This window comes from Pan troglodytes, chromosome 6 (assembly GCF_028858775.2).
Source record: "Pan troglodytes isolate AG18354 chromosome 6, NHGRI_mPanTro3-v2.0_pri, whole genome shotgun sequence".
Taxonomy (NCBI): domain Eukaryota; kingdom Metazoa; phylum Chordata; class Mammalia; order Primates; family Hominidae; genus Pan; species Pan troglodytes.
The window spans coordinates 131,992,655-132,006,243 of NC_072404.2; the positions used below are offsets into that span (position 1 = coordinate 131,992,655).

The following is a 13,589-nucleotide window of genomic DNA, read 5'->3' on the forward strand; positions in this document are numbered from 1 at the left end:
CCACGGTTTGTTTATACATTCTCCTATTGATGGATATCTGGCTTATGTTTGGTTATTATTAAAGCTGCTATAAATGTTCTTGTATTAGAACAGAAAACCAAACACCGCATGTTCTCACTCATAAGTGGGAGTTGAACAATGAGAACACATGGACACAGGGAGGGAAACATCATACACCGGGGCCTGTCAGGGGGTGAGGAGTTAGGGGAGGGATAGCATTAGGAGAAATACCTAATGTAGATGATGAGTTGATGGGTGCAGCAAACCACCATGGCATGTGTATACCTATGTAACAAAACTGCATGTTCTGCACATGTACCCCAGAACTTACAGTATACATTTTTAAAAAAATAAAAAAAGCTCTTGTATTAAAAATAAATAGAAGTCCAAGACCATATTGCAAGTTCCATTCCTCACATGAACAAATATGTATTGGACAGCAACTACATGCAAAGTGCCATTCTAGGCACTGATGTCAAGGAGCTTGAAATCCAATGGTAGGACAAGATATATGTAAATTACTACTGTAAGATGTACAAGTGCTGCAAGAATGACATGAAACTGTGAAGTATTTAAAGAGGCTTCGGAAAGAGTGTCAGTAGATAAGTTTTAAAAAGTAAGTTTGGACAATATTGCAGACTATATTGCAGAGGGTTTTTAACAGTGGGGGATGGTGTTTTTATTGACTTCAATAGAAAATGTAAGATTATGAGCAGAAAGGTGATGATGAGAACGGTGTTTCAGCTAGATTCTTCCAGGGATTGTGGCAGTTTGAAAACAGGTCAGGCTAGAATTAAGATGCCAGTTAAAAGGACATTATCCTCAGGTGAGGATTAATGGAGACCCTGCTTACAGGTGGGGCAGAAAGAAGGAAAGGAGGGAATAGATTCAATACAGACAGACCTATATATGTGACCAAAAACTACTTCCTTACAAGTAATCTGGATATGGTTTGGATATGGATTGTTCGTGCCCGCCAAAACTCATGTTCAAACGTGATCCCCAAAGTGGCAGATTGGGCCTAGTGGGAGGTGTTTGTTTTTGAGAACTGGGAGCAGATCCTTCATAAAGATTCAGCACTGTTCTTGTAGTAGTGAGTTCTCCTTCTGGCGAGAAGGAATTAGTTCTTGAGAGAATGGATTAGTTCCCAAGAGAGCGGATTGTTATAAAGAAAATTTCCTCCTGCTATTTAGTCCCCCTTCCCACATTCCCACGTCACCTTTGACCCTCTCCACCATGTTTTGACACGGCAGAAAAATCCTCGCCAGAAGCCCAGCAGATACCAGTGCCGTGCTTCTTGTACAGCCTACAGAAACGTGAGTCAAATAACCCTTTTTTCTTTATAAACTACCGAGACCCAGGTATTCCTTTTTAGCAAAACTAAATGGACTAAGGCAAACCTCTAATTACATTATAATTCAACACATACACATTTGCATACATCACTGAAACAAACATTTCACAAAAACGCTTCCCTTACTATGTGTAATGCACACTAATGTTTTCTATTGTTTAATTCCCTTTCTTTTTTTTACTTAAAAACTGAGGTTAAACCACTAAACCAATTTCCTCATCTACTGGGTCATGACCTGTGGTTTAAAAACACTGGACTGGATAATGCGATAAAGAAGATGACTCAGTTTTAAATCGGGGCAATTGAGAGAATGGCAGCTTCATGCATTGGGAAATATTTCATTGAGAAGCCTCAACTTATTGGGACAACAGCTTAATTTTTTCCAGTAACTGCCTTCAGCTATGCTCCATCAATCATCTCCTCCCCATTTGACTTCATAACTTTTTTTCCTATTTACTTTCTTCATGGACTTCAAGAGCACAACACTGGATAAAGCAGCATACATGTTTCATTATATATTGGCATCATTCATGGCCCTCTTTTTATTTATTTTACATTTATTAGTAATATAATCAATACTCATAAATCAATTACCCAATCAAATAATTAGAATAGTGAAAAAAACTTACATCTATCTATGTTTGCCTCCCCATTCTATCTTTGGCCTCCTCTTACCTACCATGACAATTACCCCAAATTATGTTTATCATTCTCTTGATTTTAAATAATAATTGATCACAAATGTTGGTTTAAGACAAAGCGATCAACTTATGTATAAACTTCTAGGGATGGATTTTTAACTCAATATCATATTATTACCATTCATCCCTATTTTTGAATATAGCTATGGTTCATTCATTTTTCACCGCTGTATAATATTTCATTTTGTGATCCACAGTCATTTATTTATGTATTTATTTTCTTTTTTTTCCATGAACATTTCTGTTATCATGTTTTTTTCATTGTTTTTACTGCTACAAACAGTGTTGCTAGATACATTTTTGTACCTGTGGCCTGCGTGTGTAATTATGAGCTTATCTCGACTACATATCTAGGAGTAGAATTGCTGGCTCATAGGGTCTGAATATCTTCAACATTACAAAATAATCCCAAAACTCTTAATCAATTTACTTCCCTCTAGCAAAGTATTGAAGACACTGTTGCTTCACATTCTTTCCCATTTGGTGTCTGACTTTCTTCTAACGTTTTTTACTCTCAGAACAGTCTCATTCTGTTTCCTTAAATTCAGTCCTGGTAATTTAGAAATCTCAGTATCACATGAATTTAAATCTCTCTTTCAAACACCCTTTTCTCACAATCGCATCTTAGGCCTGCAGTTCTAATAGCTTGGAGTAGAGGTTGGGGGCGTGAACTCTTTCACACACAACTGCTACACCTACCCCACCTTTGCCAGTGCTTCTCTTCTGGTCTAAAGGTGACGAGGAAGGACAGAGGAGGCAGAAGTATTTTTACTCAATGGTTCCAAATCAAATTTTACAATTTCCTGTTGCTGCTGGGACAAGGATGGCAAAAAAGGTGGAGAGAGATGGAGGCAAGTGAAAAATTGGGGAGGTGGGAAAGGCTTGGAACACAGCTGACTCAACTGAAACAGTTCATCAAACCCTCAGGGAAAGTGCCCAACTCCTAATGGTATGCTCCATGCATTTAAAATGTGGGTTATTGGCTTGGCGCAGTGGCTCATGCCTGTAATCCCAGCACTTTGGGGGGCCAAGGACGGTGGATCACCTGAGGTCAGGAGATCCACACCAGCGTGGCCAACATGGCAAAACCCCATCTCTACTAAAAATACAAAAATTATCTGGGCATGGTGGCACACACCTGTAATCTCAGCTACTCAGGAAGCTGATGCAGGAGAATTGCTTGAACCCGGGAGGTGGAGGTTGCAGTGAGCCGAGATAGCACCATTGCACTCCAGCCTGCATGATGGAGTGAGACTCCATCTCAAAAAAATAAATAAATAAAATGTGGGCAATATTTAGCATTTTTTGTTCGCAGCTTTGAGCCTGAATTACAATTTTGAAATAAATCCCACTCAACACCCAATACTCTGTTCCAGAGAAGAAGCATCACGGTGTTAAAGGGAGAGAAGATTCACTTTAAGAACATTTTGAGTTTAATTTGCTAGTGAAACATCAGGTGAGGTTTTCTAGTAAGCAACTGGTAACCAGTCTGGACCTGAGAAGAATAATGTGGACTACAGATGAGACCCTGGGAACGAGCCGCATTGCTGAAGTCATTTAAGCATAGGTATTATTATGATCTATTTTGTTAATGAAAAACTGAAGCTCAATTAGTAAAAATAACTTGCCCCAAATCTATAGCTACCCAGAGGCAGAGAGATCTGCCTCTGAAATTTTGTAAAATCCTTTGACCATACAACGTTGCCTGACAAAAAGCACAAAGAAAGAAGGCAAAGGGGTACTTACAGTAAGCATTATTTTCTTTGGAAATCATGGAAATATAAGTGAGAATTACACAAATTAAATTAATTATCCTTTATGTAATCTGCTTCTAATCACTCAGAGGACAGAAGAGTCCCTATACCCGTTAAAATACGACTACACCCTAAAGAAAGACCATTCTTAAGGAATAATGAGGGTGTGGGGATATGGGCAAGGTGCAAGGGGGGCATAAAGTAGGACATGGCATCATGGGAATCAGCTAATGAAGCAGAGATGAAAGAACATTGCAGAGGTGAATAGTGGCAGTGCTCATCCAAGCTCCAAGCACTACCCATGGGTAGAAGAAACGCGGGCCTCAAAACTCACCCTTTCCAATTCATATCAAGAACACACATCCTGGCGGGGCATGGTGACTCATGCCTGTAATCCTGGCACTTCGGGAGGCCGAGAAGGGTGATCACCTGGGGTCAAGAGTTCAAGACCAGCCTGACCAACATGGTGAAACCCCGTCTCTACTAAATACAAAAAATTAGTCAGGCATGATGGTGCATGCCTGTAATCCCAGCTACTTGGGAGGCTGAGGCAGGAGAATCTCTTGAACCCGGGAGGCGGAGGTTGCAGTGAGCTGAGGTCGTGCCATTGCACTCCAGCCTGGGCAAAAAGAGCAAAACTCTGTCTCAAAAAATAAAAAAAAAAATTAAAAATTAAAAAAGAGTACACATCCTTATTGTGAAAATAAATTGCATAGGCTGCTCCTCATTTTCCTGTCCCGTGCTCACTATGCAGCCTGCTAATGGTAAAACGTGGCTTCCCTACCCTTGCCTCAAAGACAGAATGCATTGACCAGAAGACAGGAATATCCAGCTCCCTTGGCTCCTCTATATCTCACTGCCATTGAATGTAATTTAATCCAGCTGAAAGAAACCATTTCTGGTAAAATTTTCCATAAGGATAAAGAATGTATGATCAATTTCTGAAGCTAAGGTTATCAGATTCCTAATCCCAAAAGGCTCTAGGCAATGATCACTCTACCATGGAAAGGACTTTGATAAGGCTCTGTGGCCATCCAGCACCTTCCACCTCACTGCTCCCCTCCACTGTGGACTTGTGTGTCAAGTAAAGAAGTACAGCAGATAAGTAAAACGGAAAAAAATAATGAAAGAATTACAAAGGAAGACTAAGGAAAGAGCCAAGTGTCTACACGACCACAGGAGGGAGAATATAATGGTAGGATAAGCAGAGGGTGGCTGTTCACTGTGTCAAATGCTACAAAGGTCATAGGACCTGAGCAAGGAGAAAAGACTTTTAACTATTAAGTATTTTCTATATGTCAGTACATGGTCATGAGCAAAAAATATGTTATGTATTAAAAGCTAATGGATAGCAATGGAAGAACTACTACCTGAATGAAGATTTTAAGTGGGATTATTTAAAAGTGCTAGGTAATTTAGAAAATTATTATTTATAATCTTTGAAAGGAAGAATAAAAAGGAGTAAAATTAAGTGCTTTGACTTGTTAAAAGTACAGGTTGCTAATTCACTCAATTATACACAGTCTGGGTTTGGACATTTAAGAACATCAATGTGAAACCAACTCTACAAAATGAAGGGAAACCCAGACGATCTCTCGAGTGTTTGTCTATACAGAGAGTCTTCCCTTTAAGAGATGATAGTTCTGATAAAACTGCGTCCGTTGATCACAAATGTGAATGGCTGGGGGGAAAGCAATTTTACTTTTCAAAGTTAACTTCTGATTTGAGTCACGAAACACAGTATTCCTGAAATACCTGCTTTAAAAAACAAACAAAACCCTGCCCTTCTCCTTTGTAGTTTCAAATTTCCCAAAATGCTGGCATCTCAAGTGCAACTAAATACATAAGCCAGAAGACCCTTAATAAATAGTGGTGCCTCTGATGGGACAGATGCCATCCATCCCTTCCATGTCCAGTGACTGAGTTCATGTTCAAATTTCATGTGAAGTTTAGATGGGGAGAGTTCTGATTCTCTAAGATCATCTTTATTTAGAGTAGAGACAGGGACATGAAAAAGGATTACCTAAACAGTTCCAATTAAACAAGGAAATTGTATAAAGCCCTATTGCACTTACCTAAACATGTGGCTTAGAGGATCACATTGCCCAGCTTTGATAGCCAAGCAGTGCTAGTGGAATCCTTCTTTGCCAGTCAGTAACCAATAAAGTGGGAAAAGCTGTGCCCCTTGTTCCCTGTCTAAAGGCTGCAGGCGAACAGGCTGCTCATTAACTGCAACCAGGGAGTAACCGAGAGAGTATCTGCCAATTCCGATTTTTCCTTTGTGTCCAGACAGAATTCATTTGTTAGGAGTCTCCTCTGTGACCTTAGAGTTGACTACAGAAAACAATACATTTACATGATGAAGGTAGCGTCGAAGATTTCAGTTTATTAACAACTTGGAAAGACGCTAATTCTGGACCCAGTAAATACACAGATGGTTCATTTAAGGAGGAAATATCTGCAAAGTCATGTTTCCTGGTGTCTGAGACCTACACAATAGACAAGTCAAATGGTTAGCAATCTCAGTAGTGTTTCTTTAATTTGATTTGAATCCTGTACTTTCAATATTGACTTCTGAGCTTTATCTTGACTTTCTTTGATTGGCACACCCTTCCCAAGGAGCTGGTTGTCTAGGTGATGAATACTGCGTGTCATAATAAAACAAAATACTTTTGAGGTAAACAGTCACTAATGCACTGGCTTTCGAAGTTTAACCTCTCCCCTGATGGAGGGAACGGGCATGAGGATGCCTCCCCCTGGAAATTGTCAAAACAGGGTTCAGTGTCAATTCATCCATGTACTTGCTCATCCTTGATGATCTGCAGTGAATCTACATTATGAAAATATTTTTAGTAAGCTGGATTTTTTAAGAAATAAGAAAAGAACACTACATCATCTCCTGCCAATTGGTATACGGCATGCGTAAATCATTTCTTTACAATTCCTTTCATAACTTATAAAATTCACATTCCAAGAATTTCCTGGAAGGATGTATGCAGTTAGATTTAGATGGTTATGCCCTTTTCAGTTTCAGCACAGCTTTGAGTCTTGCCCCAACCTGAGACCTGACCCCCAACCCCCGATTATCAGTAATTCTATCTAGTTCGCATAAAGAGTTCTCTCAGTTATTGCTCAGTGACAAGCAGTAGCTTGAGAGAGGTGGGAATAGAGAGCAATATAATAGCCAATCCCTTTGTACTTTTTATGGAAAGTAGTGAAACTGAAGAGAGACAAAAGCCATCTTGAAAGAGTGAAAATGACAACAGGACATCCGTGGCTCATTAGGCTAGCACAGTAGGCTTCCCCATTTGGAGAAATGGGATTTGAAGTCCCAAGAACAAATGAAAGGTAATTGTTTTGAATGCTCATGCTATTATTTATTTATAAGAATCTACACACACATACCACATGCACACACACACATACCTTCACACCTACATGCACACCAGAGAGCTTAGTAAATGAGTATGCTGTGCCCAAGAATGGAAAGGGTAGAAACAGCAGGAGCAGGTTCGTTGGCAGAGCTATACAGCAAAAGACAAATATACCCAGCATACAGTATGTGTGCTTGGCTCAAGTCTGTGCAATTAGTACTTCTATTTACAGCAAACCTCTTGTACCAGCAATTTAAGAGTAAATGACAACTAGTTTGAAATGGTTTGATCAGAATGCAAAATTGAACCAAGGTAGGTTCTAAAGCAGATTAACTAACTCACTTTTTTTCCCCCTCCTGCTAATTGCGAGTACATGTGCTCATTCCTGGCATTGATTTGCTGGCTTCTAATTCAGGATATGAGTTTAAAATATTAATCCACAAACTTCTCATTTTCTTTATTGGTTAATACAACTCATGACAAATTGTACTGCCTAAATTCTTCATCTTAATGCTTCCACTCTGAATTTTTTTCTGATTCTTCCATCTATTTCATATATTTGTCCTTATCACTCCCCTCACAGGCTATATTTTTATTTTTTCCTCTGCTAAATTTTCTTAGAGCAACATTAGTCAGAAAAATGAGAATATGAGTAACAGAGATTAATAGATACCACTCAGAGGACAGAGGCTCAGCACAATGTAAGCTCTGTGCTGAAGAATGGAATCACATTGGAAATAAAAAGAGTTGGGTGCCCAGAGGTTGATGTGGGCTGAGTCCTTCTTTTCTATGAACGTTTCCAAATACCTTATTTGGCAAGCACTGAGTCTTGCATTAGTCAATCCGTTTTCCTTTGGAGTTTGCAACTAATCTAATTTTCCAAAGATGCCAATTTGCCTGTTTGCTGAAGAGAACAATATTGGTGTTACATAGAGGGTAGTTGACCCCAGCAGACACATAATGCCTGATCTTGAAGCCTATTCTTTACAGATAAGGAGATGAACTACACTCTACTCTGTAGAATGACTCACAAAGATGATTGTTCCAGCAGCTAGTGCCATGAAAACCTCTGCATTCCAAAGCCCGTTTTGAGAAGTTATTGTTCTTCAAAGAGCCTACCGTTTGCATTACAATGTCATTTACATTACATCAGAAAAAAACTAAAATTCACCTTTGCCAAAAGGAAAGGCAAAATCATTACAGGAAATTATACTTTCTTATTTCTAAAACAAAAATTGCCCATATGGAGAACCAACCAAAATAAAAATTTCTTGGGAACAAATGTCAACCATTTAAAAGATATATTTGATGTTAACATAACACAGGTATTTTTTAAATGATACCATTTTTTTTCACAACAATTTTCCTAATTATTCACACCACTTACAATTCAGAGAAATAAACTCGGAGGTGTTTTGAGACATAAAGAGGGGAGGGAACTTTTTTTTAAAAGACCACCTGTGTGTGAAGTGCTTCACTCAGATCATTTCACTAGACCCTCAGAACAACCCTGTAGGGTCCACAGGATTTTCTAACAGGTAAAATACTGAGGCACAGAAAGACTAAATAAATCATCCTGGATCACACAGAAAGTAAGCTGTATATTAAGGGAACATCTGTCCTGAACCATCATAACCTTTCCAGCACAATACATTATATGCTAAGTTTCTTTCTTCCTTTTCTCTCTTCCAAAAGCAAATGTCTTATAACACAATGACTAGAGAACTCTTCAGGAATATATCACCTAATTTAGTAAAGGTATTCTTATGTATAAATCAAATTCATTTTTAAGAGAATCAACGGTATTTTCTTCTGCTATAAAGTCTTCAAGAAATAATTTTAATGTTTTGTTTAAATTAATATATGCTCTTCTATTTAATGTGTGTGTCCTAATTTGTATTTTAGTATAACAAATTCAAGCACAGCACATCATAATTATGAACAATTCTTCATATGTAAACATAAAGCACACCAGTGACCTACCAGAAGTAGGTAATATTATTCAAGGTGTTTTTCCAGCAGTAGTGATGAATTGGCACCGATTCTTTCTTTCTTCTTTTCTTCCCTGGTTCCCTTGGGGAAAATTGTATGTATTTGCATTTGCCAGAAACTCTATTTAAGATTGAGAGCATAAAAAGTGTCCCAAGTGAAACAGCCCACAAGGGAATTACACCTATGACCTTGGCCTCATTCATATCATGCTCGAAACACCTGAGTTAAGCAGCTGTATTTTCTTAGGTACAAGAACATATTTATTTGGTAAATATGGGAGTTTCAACTTCTCCAAGCCCCTCAGAGACCATTAAGTGGACTTCAGCATTCACTTGTTCAACAGATTCTGATTGAATACTCAAATGCAGACAGTCTCGTACTTAGTGATTTGAGAGCTTAGTGATTTGCATCAAGCAGTACAAGATGTGACTCCTGGTCACCAGGAATTACAAGTTAGTTGATTAAGGGAACAACATACACAAAAGTATAGCCGTATGTAATAGGTAAGCCTGGGCCTGGATTCAGAGAAACCTGGCCTTGTATCCTGGCTCTGACACTTACTGGCTATAGGATATCTATCATACGACTTCTTCTTTTAGGTTCTACTTCCTTACATGTAAAACAGAAAGAACCTCAGAAGTAGTCTTGAGACCCAGATGAGAGCCTATTCTTCAAGTTCTTCACATAGTGACTCACATATTTTGAGCACCCAGTATATTGTAGCCACTGTGTGAAAGATGGGAGAGATGAGAATCAAAATTTTCTAATCTCCTAAGATTACTTAGTTTGTCCAAAACTAAAACTCTGCCCAAGCCAAAACTATCCATATTCTTCTCCATCTCTGCTAATTGGCATCATCATCTCTAAAGCAATCTGTGTAAACTAATGCGTATACTTCCCTGTCTGCTAGATTTCAACATCTCAATACTATTTCTTGTCACTTAATTTGCAGAACACCTTTACCTCCCCTCTGAGCTATTTTCTCAGCTACTCTCCAATTAAAGCTTTTGATTCCTGGGCTGGACCAGTACCACCTCAGTAATCCCCTGACTTGGCATATTTCTTCCCAGTTTCTCATTCATCCAATCAGCCCCCCGTGTAACTGTCCTCAGCACTCTCACTAGACACAGTGCTAGTCAAGTCCTGACAGCATACATTGGACTTTCTAGGCATTGTCTATAGAGTACTTGTTAAATTGTCAACAGTTATATAAAAATTCCTTTCTTTGCACTTCCACTTCCAATAGTGCTCTGAATATTTGCCATTTGACATATCACACAGAGGTCAAACTTCACAATCATCCCACCTGTCCTATACTTTTCCCCCTCAGTGTTTTCAGTTGTTCTATTCTGTGCCTCCTGTACTCTGACTATCTTGCAAAGCCCTACTTCAATGCATCCTCCTACCACAGACCTCTTATGATGCTTTCTGCCTGAGATAAGCTCTTCCATCCTCATGTTCCAATTACACTTCATTTGTAGTTTCATACAACGTTCACTGCGGTATACCTTGTATTACAATTATTTGTATTATATGCCTTTCTTCCAACTCTAAAACAAGCCCCCATCCTGAAAATAGTCATAGCACCTTATACCTCACTTCATCTTACAAAACTCTAGAGCAATAACTTGCTAAACCTGCATGGTCCAATCCTCTTACTCCTTTATTCACTTTTAACACTTGTGCTCTACGGAATAAGGTTCTGTACGTGATCTCCCAGCTCCTAAATTGTATTGCAATTTCAGTTCCTAGTTTTACTTGGCCTCTCTGCAGCACTTCGCACTATTCACTACTCCTTTCTTTCTTTAAATCTCTCTTCTATTGGCTTCCATAACACCACTCCTTCCTAACTTTACCCCCTAGAACTTTCCTTCCTCTTGATTTATTTCAGAGGTGTCTTTTTTACCTACCCTTAAAATATTGGTATTCCCATGTTTCCCTTATCAGTCATGTCCCGTTTTCATTCTACATGCAATCTTATGGACTCAAAAAATGTGACCCAAATCCATCAAATTCTTCCCAAAATCCTGTCACTCAAGCTAAAAACCTATAAATCATTTTTAGTCCATTTTGGCTCCTATAACAAAATACAATGAATGAGGTAGCTTAAAAACAACAAAAATTTATTTCTCACAGTTCTGTAGACTGGGAAGTCTACAATCAAGAGGCCAACCGATTCCATGTCTGGTGAGGGTCTATTTCCTGGTGCATAGATGGCTCCTTCTCACTGTGTTCTCACATGATGGAAGGAACAGGGAGCTCCCTGGGGCCTCTTTTATATGGACAGTGATCTCATTCATGAGGGATATTATCACCTTTCCAAAACCTCGCTTCATGATAACATGATTTTGAGGGTTAGGATTTCAACCTATGAATTTGGGAGGGACATAAACATTCAGACCACTGCAGTCACCTTAGAGGCCCCCCAATGGCACACCAGCTATCAATCTATTGCCTCTGAGCTCCAAACCTACCCTTCATTGCCTGCTGATGATCCTGGAGCTGGACCTTATAAATATTTCTCCTCTGCCAGCCAGCCCAAAGTGAAGCTTTGTCAGTGAAGATAAGTGGAGACTGAAGAAGGAAGGGACTTCTCTTCTTGGTTCCAGTTTTCTTTTCTCTCTTCTTGCTCCTGTGGTGCTTGTCCAGTATAAAGGACACACAGTGGTGCTCAGCAGCCTCCCCATGGACAGCTTCCCAGACAGTGCCACTGGTGCCACAGCCAGCTTCCCAGCCAGAAGGGCTGGAAAGTGGCTTCCTGGCATGTTCAGCAGCACCCCTACAGGTAGCCTCCCAACAAATTTCACCAGAACCCAGAGGCCAGCTTGATGGCAGGTGCGGTCAGCATCCTAGCAGGTGATTTCCTGCTTGCCAGCCTCAGGCTGCAACACCTCAGCAAACCTCTTCACCAACCAGTGGATACAGAAACTTCCTCCCTATCAAGATCTGAATCTCAGCCTTGTAGGTAGGAGCTTTTCCAAATGTGTTCCTTCCTTGAGTGTTCTGCCTCATTCTCAGGGGCAATGGCTCCTTCTCATGTCTTCTATGCCTTTATTTTTTTTAGCTCTCTTTACCTCTTAGTACTTAATCCTGTGCTACTGATTAATATGATTGTATTATTAAACTTTCCCTGTTTAATCACTGTGTGGCTTCTGTCTCCTGACTAGGCCCTGACTGAAACCCTTCCCCTTTTGAATTTCACCTCCTGAGCATCTCTCCTGTCCACCAACTTTGCCCCAGTCCCAGAGCTCCTGCCTGAGTTTAGACTCTTGTCATTCTTAGTTTGACTTTTGGTATAAGCCTCCTAATCAATTGCCTATCTCCAGTTCAGATGTTTTCTAGTACTTCCTCCTCAACACACCACATAAATGATTCTATAATGTGCAATGGGCGTGAATTTTAATCCACTAACTTGAAGATGGATGAAAAGTCAAATCATTTTTTTCTAAAGCCTGGTTAAATCTAACTCTGAGCAGAAATTTTTATTCTTGGTTATTCTTGAGTTTCTTCTAGTCTCCCCAACTCTCTTTCTCCAGGATTATATGACAGTCCCAAAAGGTTTATGTCAATTAAATCCCTATATCTTGAAGGTTGGTGGCCCAGTGAGTTCTCCGTAAGCATAGGGATCTTTGCTGAGACTGGTAGACCCAGAAGCATGAGCTCAGCCTAAATGGTGCCAGCTTCCTGGGGCACTGCAATAGTCCCCCTTATCCATGGTTTTGTTTTTTGCAGTTTCAGTTACCTGCAGTCAAGTGCAGTCTGAAAATATTACGTGACTACTCTTGCCCTTTGAGGGCATCATTAAGTAAAATAAGGTTGACTTGAATGCAGGTACTGTGATACCATGACAGTGAATCTACACCCAAGATGGCTACTAAGTGACTAATGGCAATCCGTGCAGGACAGACCAGGGTGGAGCAAGATTTCATCATTGGTACTCAGAATGGTGTGCAATTTAAAACTTAACAGTTGTTTATTTCTGAAAATTTCCATTTATGTCACAATGCCTACGTCATTCAGCTCACTTCCTCTCAACATGTGAGCATTTTATCACCTCGCACAGTCACGAGAAGAAAAATGGTTAAGTATAGTATAACAAGATATTTTGAGACAGAAAGAGAGAGAGGCCACATGCACACAATTTTTATTACAGTATATCATTATAATTCTTCTATTTTATTAGTTACTGTTGTTCATCTCTTACTGTACCTAATTTATAAATTAAACTTTATCATAGGTAGGTATGTATAGAAAAAAAAAACATAGTGTAGACAGGTGGCACTATCCACGGTTTCAGACACCCACTAGGGGCCTTGGAACTTATCCCCCACAGATAAAGGGGGGGACTACTGTATAAGGGAATGGAGTGAGGTCTGCATTCATCCTAAAGACTTCTACTCCCTTTGCTAGGTTG

At 39.5% G+C, this 13,589-nt stretch overlaps 1 long non-coding RNA gene across 1 annotated transcript in view; it reads right to left on the reverse strand.

The window, feature by feature from the left end:
* LOC104007375 (uncharacterized) overlaps positions 1-5,969 on the reverse strand; it is a 46,860-nt gene extending 40,891 nt beyond the window's left edge. Inside the window, exon 1 of the long non-coding RNA XR_001719466.4 lies at positions 5,885-5,969. This is a non-coding gene — a long non-coding RNA (uncharacterized LOC104007375). The remainder of the gene's footprint in view (positions 1-5,884) is intronic.
* Positions 5,970-13,589: the final 7,620 nt, after the last annotated feature.